General features: G+C 40.9%; 1 non-coding gene across 1 annotated transcript; it reads left to right on the top strand.

The window, feature by feature from the left end:
* The first annotated feature begins 19,407 nt into the window (after window positions 1-19,407).
* LOC136514540 (small nucleolar RNA R71) lies at window positions 19,408-19,512 on the top strand. The gene has a single exon (XR_010773696.1). It is a non-coding gene; the product is annotated as a small nucleolar RNA R71 (small nucleolar RNA).
* The last annotated feature ends 2,812 nt before the right edge of the window (window positions 19,513-22,324 follow it).

The raw sequence follows: 22,324 nt of genomic DNA, 5'->3' as shown, positions 1-22,324 counted from the left end.
TGGACAAGAATTGACGGGCATGGAGGACTCACATGGAGGCTTTGCAAGGGTGGGATGCGCAAGAGGATAGTCCAACCGTGGTGCACTTGACCACATACCTACTTGCTCTAGATGAGCAGTATGACCGGCAAGCCTTGGAACTGAGGATCTGCCTCCGTCGAGCTAAGGAAGCCAAGATCTTCTCTCGGATGCTCAAGGTGTAGCTCACTGAAGCACATGCCAGTGCTGTAGCTGCTGAGAGCTAGGAGACTACCATGTCAGAAGCTCTAAAGGAGGCTGAAGACCAGCATGTCCATCAGTTGCATGAGGCCTATCTTGTCACCAGGGCCAAGCAAAGGACGCTGGCTGCTGAAAGGCATGATGCCCCGATCTTGGAAGGGATCCCTATCCACCCGTCAGAAAGAAGAAGAACTAGTGTTGCAGCACCGCCATCACCTCCACTCTCAGAAGTGTCAGAAGTCGAGCCCTTGATTCCTCTCACTCAGCCATTACCACGAGAAGATGTAGATTAGTGGCCTTGGGATGCTGTACCCGTAGTAGTAGTGTTTTTCGTTGCTGTCCTCCGGTATTGTGTTCGTGCCGTTCTTGTTCGTCCATAGTTGTTGAGATTGTCCGCCAATAGGGAAGGTGAATGCTGTGTCATGCATGGGAGCCTGAATGCCTGTATGATGTACCTATATCGGACTATTGGAACATGCATTTTATTTATTTCGTTGTGTTTATTGCGTTCATCTACCTTAAGTTCGTTAGATGTGCTTAAGAGTTTTCATGGGCGAAATTAAGCGGGTTACAAGAGAAGTTGACATTCAGATGCCAACAGATCAGCCATGAACATAGGACACTACATCGGCTAATTGTGGATGTCCTAGTAGAACACTTGAATCTCTTTAAAACAAATCCACCATTGGATTTAAATTCCTTGTCCCTTGTTATGAAGGGAACTTTTGTTGTTTGAATTTTTCCCTTGCAATACTCCCCTACTCTGTGGTCTATGACCCCACTGCCTTCATGGCATGTAAGTTTGTAATAGTTGCCTGGTTAAAAGCTTATGGTGCTGCGATGAAACCGAGGGTTCCCTGTGGAACAGCTGCCACATGGTGACGCAGCTTGGCACGCGCTGGTATCGAGGTTTTTGACCAAGTACCTTTACCAAGTTACACCGCCATACCGTTTTGCTACAAAATTTTCTCCTTGGAAATGTTTAGGTGTTCAAACGGGAAGTCCACAATGGGTTGATGCAATAGTGTACTATCAAAGTAAACAAAAGGAGGTGGTTTTGAAGGAAGAACATACGTCATAATCTGAGTTTACAGGAAAGATGGATGTGGGCAAGGAAAGGAAGGAAAGAAGAACACCAGGGAAAGAGTTAGCCTTGGGTAGTCGGGAGGGATTGTAAAAGCCTGAGTGGACGTCATGTCGCAAGCCCTGTGCTTAGTTGACCATGCTATGCATGCTGGGTTATTTCGTGGCGTGCCCTGGAAGGTCATCTGTGTTGGGTCCTTTAGCACCCTGTTTTCACATGGCCACGGCATCGTGCCGTGCTCGCCGTCTTTGTGCACTATGCGTTTCTCCTTTTCCCAGCATCTGGTCGGCTCTCGACGCCCATGCCTCGTCCCTCATACCGGACCCCCCATCCCCTCCCTCCTTTCTTCTTTTGTGAACATGGTTGCCCACACGCCTGCCTCGTCGAGTGGACCCCCTCTACTCTCCTTTATTTCCCCTCCGCCGCTCGCATAGGAAGCGGACCATGTCTCCGACCTTATCTCCACAGCATGCACTATTTGTGTATCCCACCCCTGCCGCATCCGCTTCCGGTGTGTTGCACCCCACCTCCGTTCACCTCTATAAAATACCCTTGGTCCTTGCTTTTCTTCTTCGTCCCCATTCCTATCACATTCACAGCAGAGCTATGAAATGCAGTCGATGTTGTGAAGTTAGGTTCGTCAGCTTGAGGAGATGGTGTAAACTAAGGAGAAGAAAGGATCCGGTTCGTCGAAGAAGTTCAAGTTCCCTTTTGGGTAGTCAATCTTAGGGTTCACGATGTTTTACTTCTCAGTCGACTGTTTCTGGATCTGTTGGTGCTACGCCATGTTTTGGATAATCATTATCTTATTGTTTCTCCATTGCCCTCGTCTATCTCGACTTCTGGATTAAGTCTTGGTTGTACTAGGTTGCTCTTAACCATGTATCCCTAGATCCCCGTGTGATTTAGTATTCGAAGTCATGTAATCTTTCGTGTAATCCCTGATCTACGAAATGTGATCGTGTTTTCCCCTCTTCTGGTTCTTGCTTCGAATCTCAGGACGAGATTCTTTTTAAGGGGTAGGTTGTAACACCCCTGGTGTTATGAACTTGTTTAACACCACGATTTAGGCCTAAGAAAAATTTCCGAATCGAGTTTTATCAGGTTTTTAATTTAAACGTACTTGAGGCGATAAGCGAATCCTGTGTGACTTAGTTTTGTGGACTCAAATAAATGCTCAAGTTAAATTACGTAGTGCGTAGAAATATTTAGGAATATTCGATAACAATTCTAGCAAGTAAATGGATAATGGCTTGTTCTGTTGGATTAAACATGAAAACAATTTTTATAACCAAAAATAGGATTTGACTGGTATAGAGTTCTTAAGTAAAATTCAGAGTATGATTTTGGTTACAGTTAAAATATCGAGTAACAAACTTTTGTGCTTTAGCCATGTTTAAAAATATAAATAGTTGACTTGGTAAATGAATATTTGAGAGCTGAAATAATAACGATAGTGTTGCCAACCACTCATCTCACCTATCTCACCGGTACGACGTGCGTGTTATGAGAAAGGATCGAGCTTGCTAGCCTTGTCGACTGCTTGCTCTCCCTCCCTCTATTGGCCTTGCCACATACTGCTCTCTCTCTCTCTCTCTCTCTCTCTCTCTCTCTCTCTCTCTCGCTCGTGCGCTCTACTGCTGCCCGTGTCCTTGCCACGATGCCTGTCTGTTGTCTCGTGCGCCTTTAAGCCGAGGCCAAGCTATGGCTGCCGCTTGTTCCCCTGCCTCCGAGCTCGAGCTCAACCACCACTGTTTCCACTGCTCTATTTACCCGTGCAGCACGCGCACAACGACGACCGACCATAGCAACAGCATCACAAATGCTACGCATTAATCTCACTTACAAGCTTGGCCCGTTGAGCATGCCGCTCGTTCGCTGCTCTGCAAATGCAGAGATTCTTCTGTGATCACTCTGTTTAATGCCGTGGTACTTGCGATCATGCGATCAAAGGAAAGATGAGCTTTAGAAAGTTTATTAACGTTGTAATGCTATAGTTTATAAGCTAGTATAGTATATAAACACTCGTCGCGGCCACCTAGATGGATAGCCGAAAGCAAAAGCTGAGCTCATCATGCTCACACACTCACATACGTTTCGTGCAAGTCTGGTTCTGTCCCTCTGACCAATTAATTGTGTACTAGTATTTTGTGGTAGCTGAGCACTGTAGCCAGCCATGTGAGCAGCAGCAGCCCCTCATGCAGCCCTGGCGATATGAATTCCTAGGGTTGTGTTGTGTTGTTCTGCACCTGGTTTGGTAGCAACTAGCTTGGCGACGATGACCAGTCGGATGACGAACCGTGTACTAGATTGGATTGGCAGAAGGGATGACCCATGGCCATGGCATATATACCCAGTCAATCGTCGTGTTGGTCGGGGCGCGCCCATCAAACACGCACTTGAATTAATAGCAGATGCAAGTAATAGCTCGTTACACTTCATGTACTCTACTTAAGCCACAAAAGGCAAGCTTGAACTAACACGGCTATTACTAAAACAACAATAATGAGGTATTTGGTACAACACTTCTTTACTAATTGATCATCCCTTTCTTGTACTTTTTCTGTTGGCTTCTTTCCAACTTGCCCATTCATTGCTTCTCCTATTGCTGCTTGAATCTCCATGGCTTGCTTCTGTTCGTGCATGTACTTTTTCCAAGCATGGGCAGCTTCTTCCCATGAAGCACTGTAGCATGTAGAAAACATTGTAGCTACAACTTCTTTTGTGCTCCTGTGGCCTAGTTTTTGCTCTAGTCCAGGCCCATCAGTGATATTAATTGCATTTTGCAGAAGCCTTTTTTGTCCAAGAAGCGAAATAGCTAAATGCATCGATCAAGCAGCATATATTCACCAGGTGCTTTGCTCCATTGCTTGACTTGCACACTCAATCACTAGTTGGTCAATAATGCACCAGGTGAGATGCACAAGTACCTGGCTCTAGGCCGGTCAGGGCATTAGTTATTTCTTCCTAGGTCCGGTCCAAGCGTCTGAAGCATCCAATCACCTACAAGTTACAGTGGAGCTAACTATTCCAGATTTCCCACAGATCCGATCCATCGCTCTCACCTTATCTATAGCCCGTCCAGCATGCGCACGATGGCAGGCGGACAAGCTTGCCAGCTTCTCTTCGCGGCCTATAAAATGCGAGCCCGCACAGTCCAGCAGCTGAGCCTCCGCTCTCCATACCTCCAGCTCTCTTCTCACTCTCTCGACTTCCCTGTTCTGTCCGCAAGCTGCACGCGGGCTGGAGTCAACATTACTCGCCGAGCGAGGAACGATGATGGGTCATGGGATCGATAGGAGTAGCTGAAAGATGATGCTATGGTGATCATGTCATGGAGATGGAATGCTAACTTTTGGTTATATTTTACCAAGGCAAGCCCCGGTGCATAACCCCTACTTTTCTACAGTTTAAATTATATGTGTGCATTAAGTTTTAAGGAGTTGAATGAAACCCACTTGCATATATATCTTTATCCAATGAGTCTTACTAGTAGGACAGGATTGTGTAGATTGCTATGCTATAGGACACCGGTAGAAGTCGAGTGATTCTCTATCACTCGCGAGATATAGTAAATATGTTACTATATTATTATCACTTGAAAATTATAAATGGTGAAAAGGAAAAATGGTGACCGGACAGGGATATGGTTTGGGTATTGGTGGGTGTAAGAGGTTGTGTCGTCATGGACGCGGGGTATGGCTTGGTTGCACTGTTTTCCCTGTTTGGTCGATTAACGACCAGTCGTTGCATAAGGCTCTAGGCAAGTCACAGACTTATTATCCCAAGCACATACTTGGGTATGGGCGCTTGGAAGACTTGTTGCTCTCTTGTCATGGGTTTTGGCTCTTTCCAGACCGACTGTCCGGGTTTATTTTGGTGGAGGAGGTCCTTGCACCGCACTGAGTCCGAGACTCAAGGGCGGGGGCTTGGAGTCCTAGTTTGGACGGGGACCTAGACCCTAGGATAGGAGGGTGATGGGTTGGTCCTGCTTGTGCCTTGGGTACAAGTGTGGCGTGTGTTTTCGGGGTACCCAGCTGGGGGCATTGATTCGTGAATTGCCGAGAAATCCGGTACGGCTTGTCTACAGTCTAGCATCGTAGTAAGAACTGAAAGATGAAAGATGGAAAGAAAACAAAATCTGATTGCTTACCACCTGCTTGAAAGTAGCACAGGTGCTTACATAGAATGGTTAGTTAATGAACCAATGCGGCTATTAATAAAAATCGAATATAAGGACGCACGCTTAGTAATGCTTCCTGCAACTACAATAAACCCACAAGCCAGATAGCCTTGCATATCCTTGGAGTCTTTTCTTTTCTCCTATCAGGTAAGTCTTGCTGAGTACAATTTAGTACTCAGGGTTTTATTCCCTATTGCAGGTGACAGGTGGATGCTAAAGCTGACTTTTGTGTGTGGATTCCTCCTGGTGGGCTCAGCGAGGATTCCTTTACGCTGCGATCGTAGTTGTTATTTATAACTCTCACCAAATGTTTTTATAAATGAAAGTTTCATAATCTGTTATCATAGTTCATATATCAATACTTCATCATATCATGATTAGATATTTATTTCTGCTGTAATTCTAATCACATGTTTATATTCTGTTGTTCAATTAAATTGTTTATAACTCTGATCATATGATTTCATTTCGCTGTTATATTAATAAATATTATACTCTGATGTTGTATTAAAAGTGATGTAAGAAATGGTTCAGAATGATGTAAGCTTTATTCTCTCATTTGTGATCCTGATGGCAAAATATGGATTTTCGGGTTCTCCCACGGGGTGTGCCCGACGGAACCGAGTAATTTAGTGTTCTCCTTTGGGTGCTTAGTGTCTAATGAAAGACAAGCACTCCTAGGAGGCATTAGATTAGGCGGTTCTGTCACAATAGTAGTATCTGATTAAAGCACAGAGCAGAGGTGGGACCTATCTATGTTCAAAGGCGTAACGTATCGTCTATTAATATTGGCTATTTGATCGAGCTGCAGATGTTGTCATGCGCTTAGTAAACAGTTACTTAACCAAACATCAAGTATTCGGGCCAATGACGCCAACAGAAGGTGATCAGCAAGGATTGTTCAAAGTCGATGGAATCCAGACAATCGTCATTGGAAGTTGGTATATACAATGCTATCTTATGAGTGCGGAAAAATGGCTTGCAAGTGTCTTGGAATCCAGTTGGAGATGTATGATGGAAATAAGGAAGCCAAGTCCATTAAGTGTATATGTGAGTGTCATGCATGGGGATTCCAAGAGGGATATGGGCATACGTCTGTAGTTGATCGGCTAGATGGAACCAATAAAGTCCAGCCAATCATTTATGAACCCCTAGTGATCAAATCCATCTTGGGTTCGATACTCCAATTTTATTGGCACTTTTGCAAGTCTTGCTAGCCTGGTTGTTTATGAATATATATATATATATATATATATATATATATATATATATATATATATATATATATATATATATATATATATATATATATATATATGCAAGACAGTCACCAGCCAAACGGCAAAGCCAGATCATGAAGCCAATAAAAACTGACAGCCGATGACAGTTGTTGACTCAGTTGGAACCAATCGACGAGTATGTGATGATAGCCGATGTCGATAGTTGAAAGTATATTAAAATATTTTATTGCATCAAGTTGATCAGCAAGTCAATTGGACATTGGCTTTTAGAAATATTGATGCATCGGTTATTTTTTATTCAAAGATTGTTGCCTCCAGGTTGCTTATCGGCCATGAAAACTAAATAGTCGATGGAGCATGATCACGTAATGAAGAACAAGTTCGAAAGAAAGATGATGTGGACCCTGAGCAAATCATCAGTTATGCCGGACGAGCAAAAGTGCCGAGAAAAAGATCCATGCACTGATCGACAACTATGTCGACTATGACTTTTGCTCTCTAGGCATATCGTACCAACAGGTCCCTAAGAAAAGGAAAGCACTGACGAACCATGGCAGTTCATTAGCCTCCTATCGCTATTCAATCCACTATGACATGACAAAATGGAGATCATCCAGTGCACATTCCACCTAGGCGAGAATGTGAAGGTAATCACCGGTGACCAGCATGGACAGCAACATGTACCCGTCCTCTGGTGATGGACAGTCTGATCGCTAAGGTGGATGGATCCACTGGGATGTTCCTAAGTACGAGATCATGAGGTGGCTAGACACATGTACGGCATGCCGGCGATGGCGGGAACAACATGTCGGCACTGACTAAGACCGACATCGACACCGCAGTGGACAACACGATGAATATGGCCCCGAGTTCGTCGAACATCATATGAAGAATTTAGGTTGAGCATGATCTTGAGTACCATGTTCGCGAACTACAACGATGGTGAACGAGAAGCGCTGGCGCGGTGTAGAGGATGTTGCATGGCCTCAACCAGGCTACCGCCAATCCCGACTTCTTCGGTGATGACAACTAGGACAACTACAAACTGTCAGAGCTCGCCGAGCAGGTCACAAAGTACACCGAGGTAGTCAGGTCCAGGGAGCTGCACACATTCAAGGGACATGTCAAATCCATCGTCAAGCTCAAAAAACTTCAACTTATGATAGCTACTGGCACACATGTTAGTAAAAGACGATGAGGGTTCTTTTACTACGAACAGCCAAGAATCAAGAGTCTAGGTGCATCACATTGAAATTTATCAGGCGATTCACCTCCATTGGCTGCTCACCCCCATCGGCTCCAAGTATAGATATACAGAGATCAACTAGGGGCTAGTATTGGCTCAGGTTCCACTTTAGCTGATACGTCAGGTGATGGAGCCATCCGGCCTATTAGACGCGACATGGCCGTCTCTACCGCAACAAAGGTACCTTAACAGTAGATGAACCAGCAGCGCCGTAGGAGAGCCGATAGTTCAAAATCAGTAGTTGACAAATCAGGAAGAGGAACAAAAAAGGTGGGTTAAGCATAAAGCCGGTGAGATCAGCCTATCAGCTCCTATTAATATGGTTGTCTTTTCCTACAGCATACAAAGCTCAATCTGAAGATGGAAGTGATAAGCTCGAAAGGCTTGTTCTAAATGGAGGGCAATATACTAATATATTCTTCAATAAGAAAAATAACCATCATGAGAGGTTGTGTCAGAAACATGAAAAGTTAGCATCTAACAGCCGATAGGGGACCATCAGCTGAATAATTTTGAAGCGATAAATATTCCCGGTTCTCAAATTTATGGCAAAGAGGGATTTATCTTGAGCCGGGAATTATTATTAAATAAGATGCAAGAGTGAAGACCTCATATTTGCTACATTCCTCTGTTGAGCGCTCTTCTATGTGTGGCACTATATATTGCTGAGAGAAGATCAAAAGAGTTGTTCGCTTGGCTGTTGCAAGCTACTGGAAGTCAGCCAAGGATGACTTATATTGCCACATGATAGAAAGAAAGGCCGAAGGCCTGGCGTGGAGGAGAAAAGATCTAGCAACATGAAAAGGGTGTACACAAGAAGCAACCAGGAACCATGATGTATGTAATCGAGGAAAAGCCAATGTTCATGCTTCCAATATATAGCCAATAGTCCAACCAAGTCATCAAAGACATCAGCTCCGAGTATTGAAGTGTAGTGGAGCTTTTGAGACGTTGGCTTCGGATGCAAAAAGTGCCGATGGTGAACCTTGTGTATGCAACTCTAGGCCATGTGTTGCTATTATAGTGGATGTAAGACTAATGGCAGCCATGACAAGCTACCATGGGGAAAGATCAAGGAACTCGTGGCCGACGACAATGACAAGGAAGTGATGCTAGCAAACAAGGCTGTGGACCTCCTCCTATACATCGACTATATTCTCTCGTGGAGGCAGAGCCAATGGATGAGCAAAGGACGTGGAAGAGTCTGGGCCATAACACAATAAATGATGCTCATTGTTGTCCACATGGAGTCTTGGCAAGTGACCTCAGTTGCGTCGTGTCTGATGCATCCATGTCCTTCTCGGAGCAGTGCAGCAGCGTCCACATCAGCAGACTATTCGAGCCAACCACCATAGTGGCCAAGCTCATCTGCCGAGCCCTTTATGTAGTGCATGCAAGTCAGATTTCCATGCATATATATACACGATGTACGTGGGCACAAAAAGGATGAGTCAGATCTTGGAAGTACGTGTGGTCATGCCATATCATATGTTTGATTGAGAACGCAGAGATCATAAGGCTAATGAAGTCTAGCTAATATATACATACTAGGAGAAAGTTCGAGTAAAGGCATTCATTGGTTTAAAGCAGAGGTACGCATATTCTTTATTTCATGTTTTTCCTATCACTTGTGAACAATCAATCATAGGGAATCATGCTATCGAAGTAGTTAATGAATGAGATATGGTATGATGAAAGAAACCTTGCTTCTTTTTACAAAGTACTTGGGAAATTCTCTTACAAAAATTCAAAATCAATAGCTTATCTCCTCAATGATGTAGAATTTCCTACCAGAGCCATATATTAGTCTCATTAAAAACCTTCCACATAAGTTGCTTGCTTTGTGTTGAGTTTTGTCAAGTCTTGTTGACCCTTACTGAGAGATTTGTCATGTTCTCGAGATCAAGATCATGTACACGCCACATATATGTGTTGCTTCTATACTGGAAGTACAAAAACATGTTTTTCATCCACCTCAAAATGTTATGCTCCTACACTGGGAGAAGACAAAAATATGTTAGGTTTTATTAGAATAAGTGCTCCAAGTTTTTGATAATATTTCTCTCAAAAGTTTGTTATGAAAAGAGACATGGGTTATGCAAAAATATATAAAAGATGGATACAAAGTCCAAAATAAATAAATAAAAAAAGGAAAAGAAAAAGATGAGAAAAGATAGCCCATGTTCTTGCAAAAATATTCCATAAGAGAGAAATATATTTCAAAGAGCATAGTAGAATTAAGTTAGCCACCAAATATTCCACGCACATGCACATCTTGATATAAGAGTATGACATTTCTCTCCTTGGATACAGGATTTGACCTTACAATATATGCAAGGTAAGTACGCTACATATTTTATCCCTACCTGAAACTCCACATAAGCTTTTTAGAAGTAGGATAAGAAGAGACAAAATGATGCTTTGATAAGGAACTATACACATTGAGCGATCTAAGAGAATCATTTGAGGAGCAAAGCTATGTTTTAATTTGAAAATCTTTCAAAACCCTAAGTTTTCTGAGCAGGGGAAGCGAGGATGACTAGATTCTAATCCGTTCCATTCCTCAACCACTCAGGATGGTATGGTAGACACTTCAAAGTTCACATGTTTAGGTGAGGCTTGGAATAAGGTAATATCGATGCCAATAAATTCCTTGTCTCCTTGGAAGAAGACTATCGGCTAGAATACCTGAACTTTTATGCAGAATATTTTTGTACTGCTGGTTAATTTGTATTGCTATGATTGAACTCGGGGGGGGGGGGGGGCTAGCTCATAATTGGCTAAAGCAGATGAACGGAGATGAAGAGAAAGATCAATTTTGAAGTTATCAAGATCAAAAAGAAGATGGAGCCGATGCAGCTTTCAGTGATTGCGATCAAATGTCATCGGCTGGGGAAAAGAAGACCATCGGATCAAAATAGTTCGAAGCATGAAAACTCACACTTCGAACTAGGGGGGCCTATGTTTACACCACAATTTGGTAAGCTTATCCTAAAAAGGAAGAGATCAACCGATGATGTTAAAAGCAAGAAAGTTTTCTAATTAAGGGATATTTATGAGCTGGCCAGGAAATATTATTTAATAAATTTGAGAGAGACATGACGTCCAGGTGCATATCAGGATGAAAGAAACAAGGACACGTATCAAACAAGGAAGCTTCATCAGCGAGGATTTTGCATAAGGGAAATTAGAGTCCATGTATCTTGATATTTCTTTTTGTTATCTAGTCATGTTCATTTAGGACTCTTATCAGCTCAGGGTATAAATATAAAACCCCAGCTATTGTATCAAAGATATGATCCAATCAATCAATACAAGTTACTTTTTTTCAGCTCCGTGCCAACCCTTAGGAGTAGGAGTAGAGTAGATCTCGGCGAGTTCTTCAACAAGCAAGGCTGCATCGGTCCGGCCAACCTCCGGCTTGTCTATAAGTACCATCATGGCTTATACTTCTGTTTCTACGGCTGCATCGATTAAGTTCGACATCCACTATGAACTCTAGTATAAGCTAGTTATCGACTCTTGTCTAGTATAAGCAGGGCTGCATTGATCCGGTCGACCTCCACTGCTCGAATTAGATTAAGGTCAAGTTATTGGCTCTACCTAAGAGTGGCAACCTTTGGGTAGATTCATTAAGTTACCAATCTTGATGATGTTCTTATTGCCATAAGTCTACAGCAACATCAATCTGCCCGGTCGAGATTGATCTAGATCGGCCTCATATCCTTTTAGTCTGTCGTTTGCTTTGTTACAACACGATGTTTCTTACTTTGAGCGATAGGTTACATTTTATTGGCTATTCTACTTCAATCTTGATTGCGCATAGTATGTAGTTAAGGCACGTATGATCTTGAAGAGGTTTGCTAGCTAGTTAAATCTGGTCTATAGTTTGCTATTATGGCTATAACGATCCGATCGATCCCCACTAATGGCACTGTAGAATGGAGGATGCTAGTTAGTAGATTTGTTCTTGATCAGGCATGACCTTAACTATTTGTTATGCCTGCATCGGCTAAATAGCCGATCGCCTATGCTTTAACGCCTATAGTATGTCTCCATGATTCTGTTAAATGTGGATAGATCTATTTACTTTAAAGGTTTGATTTGTTGTCTTTATCACGGCTGTCATCAATCCGATTGAACCCCACTGTTAGAGATAGCAGGTTAAGTCTGATGAATTCATAGGTTTGTCCATGTTAAATAGTTGATTGTTCGCATGCTATAGTCCTTTCCACCTGAATCGGCTATTTCAGTCGATCCACTTGAGCTTTCACATATATAGCATGTCTTTCGAAAAGCCTATCAATGTATGGTTTTACGGATTCTTCAGTTTTAGTTTGTTATTATCATCATAGCTGCCATCGATCCGGTCGAACCTCACTGTTGATGGTAACAAAATAGATTCAAAGCGTTTGTAGATCCATTTGTACTAAACAGTCGATTTGTTAGCATGTTATATACTTTCTTGTTAGATTCATCAGCTCAATGCTCCACACTGATAATACTCACATAGCTGATGATTTTTACTTGCATCTGCATGCATTATACCTATCAACATAAAATTAATCGCGACCTGCAAGCTTTACAATCCATAATAGCCGATTTCTTCGCGTATTGACTATTTAGTCGATTTTCCTGTCTGGCTACTTCCAAAGCGGCACACTTGGAATTGTCTGGGCAAGACTGGCATGTTTCACCTTAAATTACAGATAAACTTTCTCTCCTTGTTAATTATAGGGTCAAATTCAATCGTATTCCTTGGGAGGAATATGCCGGGTCGATGGGTCTTGCATTGAAGCCAAGCAGATCTCTAGGCTCATCCTAAGCAGATCCTTCTAGCTTGCTGTGTGTCAACATTTTCGTGCTGACACTAGTTTATCATTATATCCATGCATAAGTTCATATAGCACTCGCTAAGCTGCGCACGGAGTGAGTGGTCGACATTGTGTAAGCGTAGTGCTTATACATTATTTACCTACGGATACACCAAATATTCTAGGTCATGTGGTAGATCACGGATGTGACACTCCCCGTTGAGTCCTTTGTAGTCCACTCCCCGAATATAGGCGCACATAGGGTCTGGCTATGAAGGAAGGGCAAGCTCTGTTCTTAATCTTCCTTAGTAATATCCCTTATGTGTAGATATGAGGATGATCTTAGCAATGACTACTTGGTATAATTGCACTAATCAATGTATACTTTGACTTGTAATTAAGAATAACTTAGGAATTATTCCTCTAATATTCTACCTGACCATGCTAATGCCATAGAAAGGAGTACTCTAAGTGATTTATCATTATTATTGATCAATACTTATTATATATATATCTTATCCTATGACTTACCCCTATTATGAGTAGAATATTGGTTATGGATTATTTCTCCTTTAATAGTATAAGTTATCAATAATGTCCTTGCTAGACCTTCCCTGTGGTAAAAATATAAATAATAATACCTGGAATACTCTCGGGTAAAGTGCTACAATGATATATTATCTGTGCGCTTGCAGATCCTTTTTAATCATATATTTATATATTCTTTCTAGTCACATAAAATGATAAAGAACTGCTTAGTATTATTCTAGTAGTAATGTTATGTAGTACCAACAAGCATTCCTGGTGCTATTACTAGGGGCTAGATTTTAAACCCTATTCTTAGTAGCGATACTAAGAAATGTCAATAGTCATTTCTGGCATCATCACTAGGGATGACAACCTAGTAAAGTAATGTTAGAAGATATAGGTTTATAATAGGTGACCACTAAACAAGTGACAAGTTAATAAATACCAACAGCTAACATGGGGGCCCATAGGTCAAGCGGCCTCTAGGTGGGGCCGACCGGCCCCACATGTCAGACATGGGCTTCGCTTTGGTGATTCACCTTCTGGAGTCTTCTAAATCTTCCCTCATCGATTACGCGGTGGAATTCTGTAATTTCCTTTGATGAATAGGTCCCTCTTAACGGTTTTCTAGATAAACCCTGCTGAAAACATAGATTCACCAAAACTCATGAGTATGTACAATGTTTCTGGATAAACCCTACTGAAAACATAGATTCACCAAAACTCATGAGTTTTGGTGAATCTATGTACTCATGAGTTTTGGTGAATCTATATTTTTAGCACGGATATTACTAAGGAAGATTAAGAACAGAGCTTGCCCTTCCTTCATAACCGGACCCTACGTGCGCCTATATTTGGGGAGTGGATTACAAGGGACTCAATAGGAGTGTCACATCCATGATCTACCACATGACCCAGAATATAGGGTGTATCTGTAGGTAAACAATGTATAAGCACCATGCTCACACAATGTCGACCACTCACCCCATGCGCAACGAAGCAAGTGCTATATGAACTTATGCATGGATATAATGATAAACCAGTTATACTAAGCATATAACCAAAGTAGATGATGAACATTATAACAAAGAACATGAATAAGATAAATACTAATATTGTCATAACAATTGTAACTAGCATATAAAAGTAATGGAGAAACAAAAGAGGGTGTACAAAGATTATACTGAACCACGCTCTTGACAAGATCAGGAATCCAAGCAAAGCCTACTTGCCTCCCTCTAGACCTAGCCTAACAAGCTATGCCCTAAAATATGATGGACCTCTGAGGATAATTAGGGTTTTTGTCTTCTCAAATGACTTATGCCTTCAGGGGAGTAGGGGATGATATATATATAGGCTGGAGCGTCCAACGTGAGTCTTGGATCAAACTAACTTAAAGGATGATGAGATGCAACCTAGGAGACGGTGGAGAACCAACATTGTGACGCGGAGGCTGATAGGTGGGCCTAGGGGCCAGGCGGCCTGCAGGTAGGGCCAGGTGGCCCCACTTGGTAGCCTCTCACCCTCTGCTTCGTTGTGGAGTCCTCCCGAGTCTTCTGGAACCTTTTATTGTCCATTTCGCTATGGATAAGCGCAATTAAATATGACATGTAGGTCCACCTTGATAGTTTTCTGAATAAACCCTGCAAAAAATACAGATTCACCAAAACTCATGGAATTTGTTAGTTTAAACCCCTAAACCTTCATTGGTGATTATATTTATGCCCTTATACATGTTATATTGATGGATTATAATGGTTGTTAACTACCATCAACAAACTCCCCCAAGCTTATCCTTTGCCAATCCCGTAGCAAAGCTAAACTTAGCAAATGGATCAGGAGTTTTGAGATTTTTAAAAACATCGTAGCAACTCTTCAAAAGTAGACATGTGTTCAAACAAGAATTCTCCTCTAGATTAGAATAAAAACCGATCTAACTTTCAAACTCACCCATATTACCTTCAACCATTGGGCTTCTCAACCTTCTCTTGGGTCTTGAGCAATTGAAAGATAGAATGATCAAGTCAAGCACTATGTCTCAAGTTCTTTGCTCAACCATTATTCTTGAGTTTTTATAGATTTTCAAAATAAAACTCAGAGCTTCCATCGTATGACACTCTCAAGTCTCTCAATATATGTGGTATTTGTGGATCCTCACTAAGGCAATAGTGTGGTATGCCTTTCTCTTCCTACAACTAAGGCTTATGTGGATCTCATAGGAGTGGAAAAAGCATAAAAGAGCATACTTGCAATATATATTATAAAGTCAAACCTCGGATCCAAAGAGAGTTGAGTCATACAATCAAATCAAAATGTACATGTGTGTGAATATATTTACTGACTAACCTAATTCTACTATGCTCCTTGAAAACATATCTCTCTTTTAAAACTTGGAAACAATTTTGCAAGAAAAACATGGGCTATCTTATTCATCTCTTCTTTTTTTCGGGCGGGCATCTAAGTACCCATTATTTTCAATATCTTGGACACTTGTCCATTTTTTGTTATCTCTCTTTTTTTAAGATGAATAACTTTTGCATAGCCCCATGCCTCTTTTCTGCAACAGAATTTTTGAGAGATAGCAACAAGAACTTGGAGCATTTATTTGGTGGAAATTCCTATCAAGAATATTTTTTGGTGTTTACTCCCAGTGTAGGAGTAAAGCATTTTTGGGTGGATCTAGATGGAATGGCATGTTATTGCGCCTACTCCTAGTGTAGGAGTAGTACATATTTGGGCGGTGTGTACGTGATCTTGATTTTAAGAGCATGATAAACCTCTAATAAGGGTCAACAAAGCTTGACTAAACTTAATGCAATGCAAGCAACATATATATGAGTGGAAGTTTTCCTAATCTAAATATCATATATGGCTCTGGTTAGAATTCAAGCTTTGTCATATAGGAGCTCATCATGTAGGATTTTAATTTTTTTGAAAAGATAAATCTCCAGAACTTTAGTGTCACTAGAACAAGATAAACAGTAGCTCAGATCTTCTCATATTACATTAGTCAATTCCCTAGACTTAGATCAAGCATCTGCTACCCATGAGTTTCAAGTTCTGAGTAAATTCTTATATCAAAATAGTCATATCCAAAACTTGGGAGAATTCAAGGCTGAAAACTAGGTACTTGAAAGAAATTATGACAGAGCAACTATTCATCATTTTCATTTAAGAGATTATCCTCAGAGCCCATTTATATATTCAGCTCTTAAAAACTGAAAACTAGACACACACTTTTTATTTTGTTTTTATTTTTCTAGATCACACCTTACTAATATATATATAAGACAAAGATAAATTTTTATTTTGCTTTCGTTTATTATGCATCGTTTTATTTTAACTAACATGAAGCAAACTTAACAGCAAAACCAAAAGGGAAAGAAATACTTATCTCAATCCAAGGGGGATGCTCCTCCTCCAAGATGGATGTTGTCGTGGTCTTTCTTAGAGTGAGTCTACCAGCAGAAGTCTTTCTCATCCGTCTAGAAGTTGTGTTCCTCATGTAACGGGTGTAGCGACAGTTCGGGAAAATGTACTTCGGATGGATGGCTTTACTCTTGATCATCCTACAAAATACTCTAACAAGGGCACCAAAACTTGTGGCATAGATAAGGATAAGGGGTTAGTGGTCAGGCATTCAGAGATTTGTTGTCCTTGAAGGTCTAGACAGATTTTCTAATTGGCAAAGCTCTAGTAGGATGTTTTTTTTAATATTTTTGGATTTTCTTATTTATATAATGCAGAAAATATGTATGTATGGCATTTTTATTTTTATGCCACCATGGTGAATATTCCTATGGGCCTTTACACACCATAGATTTATTCACATGGGGCTTTAGGCTTTAATGATACAATGATGTAATTCTTATTTTTTTCTACTAATGCAATACTAACATAGAAGAGTAAACATGCTAAAAGTGAAAAATAATTCATGCAATACTAAGAAGTAAATATGGATAACTACCAATGTTACCTCACAGCCAGGGTTCAGATTTTTAAGTACTTCGGACAGGACTCTTTTCCTATCTTGTTCATTCCTTGGGTGCATCAGCCGGTCCCGGGGATGGAGACCCTGATGGTTGCACCTCTTGTGACTCTAGTAGTGATGTTACCTTTTCTTTCCATACCTGCTTGGTCTGTGGACTTGACTTTGGCAGAGCGGGTTCATCTTTTACAACTTCTTTAGGTTCCTCACATTCATCCCAACTTTTCTTTGGGGATTGATTCTTTTGGTTTCAGGATGATTGACGTTTCCTCCTAGAGTCAGACTTCTTCGGTTGCTCATAAGTGGTATAACTATTGAAATAATAGTGTACCTTTTCTCTAGAGAATTGGAAGTGGATTTGTCCAGATCCGACATAGATGATCGCGTTGGTAGTGTTGAGGAACGGTCTTCCAAGAATGATGGGTGTATTGTCTTCTTCTTCTCCCATGTCTAGAACCATGAAGTTGGCAAGGGTATAGTGATCATGTATCCTTACCCTGACATCTTTTGCTATTCCCTCCAAAAATCTAATTGATTGGTCTGCCATCTGCAATTGCATATATGTAGGGAACAAAGGTTCATCACCAAATAAGTATTCATACGTTACCTTAGACATTATGTTGACACCCGACCCAATATTGCAGGTCTTATAGAAGATTCTCTATCCAATGGTACACTCGATCATTGGTATGCCTAGGTCATCCTTCTTAGCAAGGAATGGTGAAGCGAGGAGGTGGTCATACTCTAATCAAAGTGCATTGATCATGTTGACCAATTCTTCTTAAGGCTGCCTGGCCTTGTTCTTCCTCCTTCTCTTGTTATTCTTCTTCTTGGTCACTATTGTCTCTTCGAGCAGGTATGGCGTTTTTGGATGTCATGGAGATTACAAGATGCGGTTCTTGAAAGAAAACTTCTCCTTTCTATCCTTGATTGTGAAGTAGATCTTGGCACTATCCATGTAGATGATGGCTTTAGCGGTGCTTAGGAAAGGTCGGCCCAAAATAATGGGTGCCCTTATATCTCCACCTATTTCTAGAACCACAAAGTCTACAAGAACACAAGATTGTCCCACTCGAACAATAACATCTTCAAGAACTCCCTTAGGGTACCAGAGTGACTGATCTGCAAGCTACAAATGCATATTTGTGTACAACAAAGTATCTCCATTAATTTGATCATAAATTACCTTAGGCATGATGTTGACACTTGCTTCGAAATCACAGACAACTTCTTAGAAAATGTGAGGTCCAATAGTGATGGGGATGACAGGTCTTTCTAGATCGCTTTTCTTTTCCAGCAAGTTATAGTCTATCCACCTTTTCGTCGATAGTTGTATATAGTAGTATGCTGCATTGTGAATATCAACAAAATTTATAGTTTCTTGATCTTTTGGTAGCCGCAGAATCTTACCTTTGTCGGACGGAGGAACAACAGCAGCCTGCTGAGCTATTTGTGATTATATCATTTTATTAAAGCTATGCTAGTTCTTAATGGCAGAAGCAAAGCTATCCATTCTATTATTTATGTTCTTTAGAATTTTATCATTGGTAGCTACCTTTCTAGACAATCCCTCCATAAGTTTGGATTGACTAGCCATTAATTCTCTCAAGGGTGGTTGATTGAAATTGTTAAAATTATTACCTTGATAGTTACCTTGGTAGTTGGGTCTCTGTTGCTGATTCCATCCTTGATTCTGTTGAGGACAAAAGTAGTTGTTGTTATTGACAAAGTTCACATCCTCATGGGTCTCAGGGCAGTTGTTCCCTAAATGCCAAGTGTTTCCACATACTTCACACATCATGCAAGAATCAAGAATATGCATGACTTCCTGCTTCTCATTGGCTCGATCTTCAAGCTTCTTCATCAGCAGGTCCATCTTGGAAAATAGCATGTCTACCTCCTTGAGTTAATACATACCTCCACCCCTCTTGCGGGTTTGAACATGTTCTTCATTCCAACCTTGATTGGAGGTCATCTTCTCCACAAGAGCTGTTGTAGCTAGTATGGTGAGTGACAGGAATGCACCTCTAGCAACAGCATCCATAGTCTCATGGTACTGTCAGTCAACCCATGGTAGAAAGTTTGCATGAGTAGCTAATTCTCTATCTCATGATGAGGACATTCCGTAATGTAATCTTGAAAAGTTCCCATGCCTCAGGGATAGATTCATCATGTTGTTGCTGAAAGCTTGGAATTCTCCCATGTAGAGCATTGGTCTTGTCTATGGGAAAGAACTTTGCTACAAAAATAGTGCATCAGTTATCCCATGTAGTATTTCTATCCTTGTTGGCATAGAACCATTGCTTGGCCTTCCCCAAGAGTGAGAATGGGAAGAGGTGAAGTAATATGGCATCTTGGGTTACTCCTTTGATGGTGAAAGTGCTACAGATCTCCAGAAAGTGTTGGAGATGTGCACTCGCATCTTCATGTGCCTTCCCACAAAACTGGTTTACTTGCACCATGTTGATGAGAGCTAGCTTGAGCTCGAATCCATTATCTCTGATATTAACTGTTGGTTTGGTACGGATGTTGACCGTAGTTGGAGTAGAGAATTCATGTAGAGTCCTGTTAGCCATGGCTTCAAATTCAAGTGTTAAGCTTTGCCTTATATGGTTGTCTTCTGACTTTAAAACTAGAACTTTCTTGAGTTAACTCTAGTCTCCTGATTAAAACTTCTGGATCTTCAACGTAGTTTGTCAGAAGGTCAAAACCAGTCATACATCATCCTGCATAAGATACACAAGAAGACAAAACAAGGGTAAGCCTGTTTGAGTAAAGGTCAACGGTTATCTTCAAGCACATCAATAAGTATATGTTTATCAGTACTTCCTTTGCCTAGCTACCTTCACCGGCAACGGCGCCAAAAATGCTTGTTGGTATTTATTAACTTGCCACTTATTTAGTAGTCACCTATTATAAACCTACATCTCCTAACATTACTTTACTAGGTTGTCATCCCTAGTGATGATGCCAAAGGTGCTTGTTAACATTTCTCAGTATCGCTACTAAGAACAGAGTTTTAAATCTAGCCCCTAGTAATAGCACTAGGAATGTTTGTTGGTACTACATAGCATTACTACTAGAATAATATTAAGCAGTTCTTTATCATTTTATATGACTAGAAAGAATATATAAATATATGATTAAAAAGGATTTGCAAGCACACAAATAATATACCATTGAAGCACTTTACTCTAGAGTATTCCAGGTATCGTTATTTATATTTTTACCACAGGGAAGGTCTAGCAAGGACATGTATTGATAACTTATACTATTGAAGGAGAAATAAACCATAACTAATGTTCTACTTATAACAGGGGTAAGTCATAGGATAAGATAGATATATAATAAGTATTGATCAATAATAATGATAAATCACTCAGAGTACTCCTTTTTATGGCATTAGCATGGTCAGGTAGAATATTAGAGGAATAATTCCAAAGTTATTCTTAATTATAAGTCAAAGCATACATTGATTAGTGCAATTATACCTAGTAGTCATTGCTAAGATCATCCTCATATCTACACATAAGGAATATTACTAAGGAAGATTAATAACAAAGCTTGCCCTTCCTTTGTAACTGGACTCTATGTGCGCCTATATTCGGCGAGTGGACTACAAAGGACTCAATAGGAGTGTCACATCCACGATCTATCACATGACCCAGAATATAGGGTGTATCCATAGGTAAACAATGTATAAGCACCATGCTTACACAATGTCGACCACTCACCCCATGCGCAGTAGAGCGAGTGCTATACGAACTTATGCATGGATATAATGATAAACTAGCTATACTAAGCATATAACCAAAGTAGACGATGGACATTATAACAAAGAACATGAATAAGATGAATACTAATATTGTCATAACAATTGTAACTAGCATATAAAAGTAATAAAGAAACAAAAGAGAGGGTGTACAAAGATTATACTAAACCATGCTCTTGACAAGATCAGGAATCCAAGCAAAGCCTGCTTGCCTCCCTCTAGACCTAGCCTAACTAGCTATGCCCCAGAATATGGTGGAGCTCTAAGGATGATTAGGGTTTCTGTCTTCTCAAATGACTTATGCCTTTAGAGGGTAGGGGTTGATATATATAGGCCAGAGCGTCCAACATGAGCCCTTAGATCAAACCGACTTAAAGAACGGCATAGATGCAACCTAGGAGGTGGTGGAGAACTGACATTGCGACACGGAGGCTGACAGGTGGGCCCAGGGGCTAGGTGGCCCCACTTGGCAGCCTGTCGCCCTTTGCTTTGGTGTGAAGTCCTCTAGAGTCTTCTAGAACCTTTTGGTGTCCGTTTCACTAAGGATAAGCACAATTAAATTTGACATGTAGGTCCACCTTGATAGTTTTTTGAATAAACCCTGCAGAAAATACAAATTTAGCAAAACTCATGGAATTTGTTAGTTTAAACCCCTAAAACTTCATTGGTGATTATATTTATGCCTTTATAGATGTTATATTGATGGTTTATAATAGTTGTTAACTACCATCAACATCAGCCTCCCGTTGTTATGTTGGTTCTCCACTGCCTCCTAGGTTGTATCTATGTTGTCCTTTAAGTCGGTTTGATCCAAGGGCTCACGTTGGATGCTCCAGCCTATAGATACCATCCCCTGCCACCCTCCCTAGAGCCATCCTGAAACCCTAATTCATATCATGAGGATCAGAGCTAGCTATCAAGAGAAGATTAGTCCTCCATAGGATCTAGTCTTATAAATAATAGTGAGATAGACAGTGAGGGAAGAGTTTTGGAGGAGGTGTCGGACTATTGGTGCTCTCTCTATGGCTTGTACCTTGGCGAATTCAAGTTCTATCTGAGATCACAACTGAGATTTCTCTGGTAATCAACTTCTGATTCAAGTAAGAATCTTGTTTATATTGTTCTTCACGTTCACAACTCTCTTTTGAGTGTTTTATTCTCTTCCTAGGTGGAGTAGAGTATTAATCATAAGTGTAAGTGTGGTACTTAGACTTAGGTTAATCGTGGATGCACCCTGTATTCTAGAAGG

This window comes from Miscanthus floridulus, chromosome 16 (assembly GCF_019320115.1).
Source record: "Miscanthus floridulus cultivar M001 chromosome 16, ASM1932011v1, whole genome shotgun sequence".
In the NCBI taxonomy this organism is placed as follows: domain Eukaryota; kingdom Viridiplantae; phylum Streptophyta; class Magnoliopsida; order Poales; family Poaceae; genus Miscanthus; species Miscanthus floridulus.
The sequence above is the reverse complement of the archived record's forward strand: the minus strand, read 5'-3'. Positions and strand labels throughout refer to the sequence as shown.